This window comes from Mus caroli, unplaced genomic scaffold, assembly GCF_978045245.1.
Source record: "Mus caroli unplaced genomic scaffold, Mus_caroli_1 scaffold_2, whole genome shotgun sequence".
Taxonomy (NCBI): domain Eukaryota; kingdom Metazoa; phylum Chordata; class Mammalia; order Rodentia; family Muridae; genus Mus; species Mus caroli.
Window position 1 is genome coordinate 132,458,447 of NW_028227257.1, and position 7,841 is coordinate 132,466,287.

Genomic DNA, 7,841 nt, shown 5'->3' on the forward strand with positions numbered 1-7,841 from the left:
ATCTTCTGAAAATGATGTTTATTATTTTGATTTTGATTAAAATATTGCCAAGTACGAAGAGTGACAAATTGTCTGATCATAGCTTCTGAAGATAACTGCCATTAATATTTGTCATGTGGTTTTATGTTTATTTAATAACTGGGTCATATATATATACATGTATGTACACACACACACGCGTGTGTATATATATATATATATATATATATATATATATATATATATATATATAGTTTCATAGTCACTTTATATCCAGCAGTGTATGGGTTTTCCAGGTATTCAGTACTATGTGAAAACAGTGATTTTTATATTTCTTACATATACAATTATTAATCAAATTATTCTTTACCCACATGTGTGCTGCTGCTGCTTTTTTGTAGGAATGATCTTTTATTGGGGGAGGGTTCATCAATCCTTCTTGGCCGCCGCCTTCCTCATGGCTGCCAGCGCGTTGTTCAGCTCCTTCTGCTTTCTCTTGGCACGGATGTGCGTGCCCACCCTCTTCTTGATGAACTTGAGTGTACGCTTGTCCTTGGACACTTTGAGCAACTCCAAGGTGCGTCGCTCATGGGGCGCAAAGCTGCACACTTCCTGGATCATGTCCTGTATGAACTTGGCGTGCTTAGTGAGGCGCCTGCAACGGCAGCTGTGTCTCACTTGCTGATGTTCTTTGTCACCTTGTGGCCCTTGCTGAGTCCCACGGCCATGAGGTAGCACAGGGCCATGGCTGCTGCTCTCCGATGGCGGCCAGGACAGGAAGCCACATGTGTGTTCTTATCTATTGTTTATTTTATCCAGTAAATAAAGTTGTGATAAAAATCTAGTTCTTTTAAAAGTTTTTAAGTTCTACTAGTGTGCATTTGTACATATGTGTATGATGTGTGTGTGTGCATGTGTGGAGGTCAGAGGGCTATGTTAAGGTGGTCAGTTCTCTCCTTCCATCTTTATGTGGATTTTGTGAGTTAATAAGCACCTTCACTGGCTGAGTCATTTTGCCAGCTCCCTGTATCTGTTTGCATATTTATTTATCTAATTAAGTTTTATTTGATTTATCAGTAGTTTGTTGCTTCTAACATAAAACTTTTACATACATTTAGGTCATATAAGCAAAATTATAACTACATCTTATCTTCAGCGCTACGGCAAATGATTTTGCTTCTTAAAATGTAAATTTTAATGTCCCTGTAAGCCTATAGAATTTAGTCTTAATAAAGCAAAACCACTTTATTTGATGTACATTCCGCATCTCATAGAATATATTTCATGCCTTGCTTCTTCCAGTTTTCTATAGAATGCTCACGTGGGTGAATGACTATTCTGCTAACTAAGGTTTTTGCTGCCTTAAAATAAGGTTTTGAAAGACAGAGGTGAACAAACATTTTCACCCAAAGGCTTCTCAAAGACTTTACTGTCTGAATGTGTGCTATAAGCCATCACCAACGAAATCAGTTACTCAGTCTATAGGAGTCACAGAGCTATCGTTTTGTGTGTGTTCACTTTGGAAAGCATACACGTGATTCTGCTGCTTTCACACAGAATAGACATTCTTTGTCCTTGGCAATTCAGGAGTGTTGTATTCGAGATACTTTATGGAGGGTAACCCAAAAATCTGTTATAATAGCAAGTGCATTTTGAAGTCTCTGTGTCTTTTACTCATGTTGGAGTATGTGTAGGTGATACTCTTGGTGGTTCTTTTCCAAACAATACCGAGAGCAGAGACTGCTTCCAAAATTGAACCTCACTAGCTATAAATTCTCTCCCTCCCTCCTTTTCTCCCTCCTTCCCTCCTTCCCTCTCCCTTAAAGAAATGTAGCCATCTGAATGGGGTTATATGTGAAGATAACGTAATGACTCTTAATATTTATCTCTATGTTCAGTTAATGGATGCCACTTATACTCCTGAGACTGAGAATATTAAAGAAAATCCTTTATACATATTTGATGACTGATAACAGAGTTTGCTCTCTTATTTTTTTTTAAAAAATGGATTTTCAATTTTATTGCACGCCTGTTTAGAAAGCTATTACGATGGTAAATTTTTATTATTTTAATGGAATGATCTTATTTAAAAATTATCCCAAAGCTAAACTCTCTGTAGTCAGCAAATACCCCTGCTGAGATGCGAGCTAGTTAATTCCAAGTTTCTTTGATTAGATTTGTTAGCATCTGGACCTAGGGTTTTATATTTATATTAGTGGATGAGAGTGGCATGGGCCTTAGGCACTCACTACTTAGCTTTTGTACAACCTGCTCTGTCTCTGTGATGTTACTTGTATGTATGTTTTCAGGGCTGACCATTTGAGGTTGGGTAACCAATTTCTGTGCTCTTTCATGAGAAGGACTATTTCTTCCACGTTCAGCTTTTTATAATGTTAACTTTCCTAAATCTAAGCAACATTATGAAAACCAGCTTTGGCTCATTCAAGGTAAGAACATTTCCATCACTACCAACCTCTGCTGTGTACTTTTACAGTCAGAGCCACGAGACTCTTCTTTCTACCACCTCACTAACTCCCGCCAAAGGCATCTGTTCCATGCTTCCTTAATTTTGTCAGTTCAAGAATATCTTACCTGTTTGTTTTCTAAAGAGAGAGAGAAAGAAAGGGTGAGGATTTGAGTGGGTGGGGAGGATTTTGAGAGGAGAAACCATGATTAGAATATATTGTATAAAAAATATATTTTCAATTAAAATAAAATTATATAAAAAGGAATATCTCACAGTGAATGTGACAAAGTTTTGCCATGTCTTCAGGGGCAAGCTTCTTTTCTCAGTATATAATGTCCTTCAGTGGCCTGGTGAATTTCTGTGTTCTGTAGTGACTTTTATATGATGTCAGTCAGTCTTCTTTATATAATACCAATAAAACTCCTTTTCGTCTGATCAGCTTTGAGCAGCACAACTTTTCTATCCTTTTATTTTCAATTCTGTCTCTTTATTGTATTTTGAGGTGCCTTATTGAATATATGCATATATGTATAAAGTTGCATTATAAAATCACTGCCAATTGTTTTGCTCTTTTGTGTATTTATTTTTTTCTGGTAACATGCATTTTTGTTTACATATTCAATGCAATTATTTCTGTGTGGGGGCTTAAATTGATCCCTTTTTTTTGATTTTTAATATTTTTATTACATATTTTCCTCAATTACATTTCCAATGCTCTCCCAAAAGTCCCCCATAGCGCCCCCCACTTCCCTACCCACCCATTCCCATTCTTTTGGCCCTGGCATTCCCCTATATTGGGGCATATAAAGTTTGCAAGTCCAATGGGCCTCTCTTTCCATTGATGGCCGACTAGGCCATCTTTCGATACATATGCAGCTAGAGACAAGAGCTCCAGGGTTCTGGTTAGTACATCATGTTGTTCCAACAATAGGGTTGCAGATCCCTTTAGCTCCTTGGGTACTTTCTCTAGCTTCTCCATTGGGAGCCCTGTGATACATCCAATAGCTGACTGTGAACATCCACTCCTGTGTTTGCTAGGCCCCGGCATCGTCTCACAAGAGACAGCTATATTTGGGTCCTTTCAGCAAAATCTTGCTAGTGTATGCAATGGTGTCAGCGTTTAGAAGCTGCTTATGGGATGGATCCCTGGATACGGCAGTCTCTAAATGGTCCATCCTTTCATCACAGCTACGAACTTTGTCTCTGTAACTCCTTCCCTGGGTGTTTTGTTCCCAATTTATTTGTCTTCTTTTCTCTGATTTCTTTTTCCTATCTCCTTGTGGATTATATCAACACTTTTTTAAAATGTATTTTAATTTGTATTCTTTACGTGTGTATGTAAGTGAGCATGTATGAATGTGAGTGTGTGTATGTCAGTGTGTGTGCATGTGAGTGAGTGTGTGCGTTTGTGTGTGTGTGTCTGTTTTTATGCTAGGAATTAAACTAGGGGCTTCTTGGTGTATTGAATGCTAGGCACACATTTTAGCACTAAGCTGCACTCCACAGCATTCACCACATAGAACAATTTTTATATAATAGTACTCTGTTATATAATTGTTAATTGGTGTCATTTAAGTTAAATATAGAGATCTTATCTCTATCATTTAACTGTCTATACTTTATAATATTTACAGTTTCCTTGCAAATGTTTACAGCCATGTCAGACAGTATTATGTTTCTATAGTCACCAAGCACTGTTGAAAATCCACAGAAGGAAGGTATATGACACTTACCTATACTTTTGCAAATATGTCCTTCATGCTGTTTCAAGGGTCATGTTTTCTTTCTATTAGAGAACTTCCTTATCGACTAGTTCAGAATAGGTCATCGACCGTTCTCTTGATTATACTTTATTTGAGGGTACCTTGCACTCCTGTGTGTTTCTGAAGGATATATTCTCTGGATAGAACATTCTTACTTGACAGTTCCACTTTTTGATTTTCACAATTTGAAAAATGTGACACTTTTCGTTGGCCCAAGGATTTTGATAAGGAATTCATTGTCATTCAGATAGATTTTCCTGCCCAGGAACCTATTTTATCCATTTCACTAGGTTTACAAGTTCCTTTCTTTGTCTTTCATTTCATAAGTTTGACTATAGTGTGCTTATTGTAATTTTTCACTGTTAATTGAGCTTGGGCTTTGATGGATTCTTAGATTTGTAGGCTTCTGTCTATTGCAAACTTTGAGTTTTTTTTTTTTTTGTTTTTGTTTTTTTGTCTTATGACTTTGCAGTTGTCAGTTTCCTTAGGTATGAGTTTGCGGTGTATGAAGCATAAAGCACAGGGAACTCACTGTCATGCTAAGCACAGTTCAGTCTGTCTTCTGCTTTCTAAATTGTGGAGTGTTTTCATACATGTCTGGCATATAATGTACAGGGTTGTTAAAAGTTATTAATAAGAAATAGGGAACTTTCTGTTCCATCTTCCCTGAAGCTGAATTTGTATGTATTTTTTCTTAGTATATTTCTCAGCTATCTAGCATATAGAATTACTTGTTCTTTAGTGTGTTAAAGTGATTTTCAGATGAAATTAGCTGGCTGATTTTTTTAATGTGTTGTATGAGAGGAAAGAAGGTTCATACTCCTATTGAAAGGCAGTGCCCTTGGGTCTAACAGGCTGCATTGCAACCTGCTTTGTGGCAGCAAACCACTGATTTTTAGCCTCTGTGGTAGTACACACTTTTAATTCCAGCACTTAGGACAGAGGCAGGTGGATTTCTATTGTCCAACACCAGCATAGTTTAGATGGAAAGTCACATATGAGCCTAGGATTCCATACTGAGACCCCAACTTTAAAAACTAAGAAAAAATTACCTGGATGCTTTTAAAAAAGCACCAAAAAGAATTTACTTCTGGAAGTAAAAATGGTCTTCTAGTGACAGATATTTCAATTGGGCTGTAAAAAAAGCTAAAGTTAGCAAGCATGAAAAGCCACAGGTCATATCAGGTGGGAAGAACAGTAGGGGTCATCAAACCACAGAAAAGGTTATAGATCAAGAGAAGACAAAATACGATTGAAGGTTCCCCAATCCACTCATAAAACAAACAAACTTAAGACCACAGTAGAAGAGTTCCCTGCCCTACCTATAGCACAATGTTGGCTGAGCCTGTCTTCAGATGTTTTTGTAATCGTGCAATGGTTCACAAGGTCCTGATAGAGAAGGAAGCCCAGAGAGCTTCCCACCCGTTTCACTGTCCAGTCTACACAAGTCTGAAAGTAATTCCCATTTGTTCCTTTGAGTGTCTTCTGCATATGAAACACATACAGATACTTCTAAATGCTTGTAATTTACTTTGTTTTTTAAGAGTTATTTCACAAGTGTTTTTATAGAGTGATATATATATATATATATATATATATATATATATATACTTTATATTTTCTGGGACATAGTTGAACTATGGAAGAAATACATAGATTTGTAATTTTTTTTTCAAACTTGAAATGTTTTCTTTAGTGCTGTCTTTATGTACTTCCTGAATTTCTTGAGGAATTCCTACAATTCTGAGTCTGATTTGTGCTTTTTGATTAAACTTGTACTGACTATATCATTTTACACACATTGGTATAGTTTGAACCTGGACTAGATCCTAAAGGCCTACATGTTAAAGACTTGGTCACCACTTTGGTGCCATTGCAAGGTGGTAGAAACCTTTAAGAAGTATGGTCTATTGAGAGGGTTTACATACTTGGAGGTGTTCTCTTGTTATGGGTTGTGGGGCATTTGTCTTTTTCCTCTTTCCTCTTCCTAGTCACCTAGTCAAGACATTTCCACCTGAGGTGTTCTATGTTGCCAAATGCAACTGAGCCAACTCATAATAGATGAAAACTTCCAAAACTCGGAGCTACGATAAACTGTTTTCTTTACAAAGTGATTTATCAGAGATTTTTTTTTGGTAGAGTTTTTATGGAAAGCTGGTTAACACACACACACACACACACACACATGCATACACACACACATATACATGGGGCGAGAGAAAGAGAGAACAACAGTATTCATGGACACGTATTTCTACACACATATAAATATGTAGTAAGCACAAATTTATGTAGAAACACACATAATAAGAACATGCAAAGACACAGTGGTTTATGTAGTTTGTGTACCTATGTGTAAGAAAAAAGAAGAAAATATTATTTTCCTAACTTCTTAGAAATTTTCATAAAAATTTAGAAGACAGTCTCATGCATGACAGCTAATTGCCATTTTGTACTGAAATTGCCATTTCTTTTCGAGGAGGCTTCTACTTTTTTGTTATACTTTTTTTATTTATATTACTATTTTTTATATCCCACTCACTATCTCCATCCGGGTCACCCCCTCCTCAAATCCTTCCCCACTGCTGACCTCCCATTCTTTGGAAGGGTGGGGCTCCCCTGGTATTCCCCCTCCTTGATGCATCAAGTCTCTGTGAGACTAGGCACAGCCTCTCTTCCTGAGGCAGCCCAGCTAGAAGATAGCATCCCATGTACAGACAACAGCTTTTGGGACAGCCCTCATTCCAGTTGTTCAGGACTCACATGAGGACCAAGCTGCATATCTGTTACATATGTGTTCTTTGGTTGGTGATTCAGTCTCTGAGAACTCCAAGGGTCCAGGTTAGTTGACTCTGTTGGTCTTCCTGTGGAGTTCCTATACCCATCGGAACCTTTATTCTTCCTCCTGTTCTTCCATAAGTGTTCCCAAACTCCATCCAGTGTTTTGCTGTGGGTGTCTGCATCTGTCTGAGTCAGCTGCTGGGTGGATAGAGGCTTCTAGTTCAAATCTGTGGCAGATAAAATCTACACAGAACCGTTTCAGTGATGTTAAGAATATTCTCAAAGGAGAGAAGAAAACAAAGTATGACTTCATTGTCTGCAGAATTAGGCTCTTCTTTCACTTTGTTCCAAATACTAACCCCTCCCCCCCACCCCCCTCACCCCCCACCCCCCCCCCCACACACACATGGGGCTGGGTTTGGTCTCTTACCGGAATTTGCTAAACACGAGTCTAGTCTGGTATTAAAAACCGAACTAAACCAAGCAAAATGCAAATGTATCTAAAAGAACAATTTCCATAAATTCATTTAGAAACTCATTTGGCAAGGAAGTCTTTTGAAAGTCCAACCCAACCTGAACAGACTTTTTTAGAAGCCCGTTTCCTGTTTTTCTCTCCAGGAAACACAGAGAATAGTGTTTTTGAAAAAGTTCCAAGTTCCTGGTTGGAGATCAGTTTCCTCAGTTAATTTCGAATCTCTTATGATTGAGGTGTATCTGAACGTCAGAACAACGTTTGCACTCAGCCCCCTCAGGTCTAGTGTCTATTTGTCCTCCCCGCCTTACATGGGACTCTTATGTAAATCCTCTTCAAGCATAAGGGGTTATTACTTCCTGTGATTGTTTGTCTTCTT

At 37.8% G+C, this 7,841-nt stretch overlaps 2 pseudogenes; one reads left to right on the forward strand and one right to left on the reverse strand.

Annotated features, from left to right (window-relative positions):
• Positions 1-319: 319 nt before the first annotated feature.
• On the reverse strand, positions 320-725 carry LOC110290372 (large ribosomal subunit protein eL36 pseudogene; annotated as a pseudogene).
• Positions 726-4,999: 4,274 nt separating this feature from the next.
• On the forward strand, positions 5,000-5,106 carry LOC115030545 (U6atac minor spliceosomal RNA; annotated as a pseudogene).
• The last annotated feature ends 2,735 nt before the right edge of the window (positions 5,107-7,841 follow it).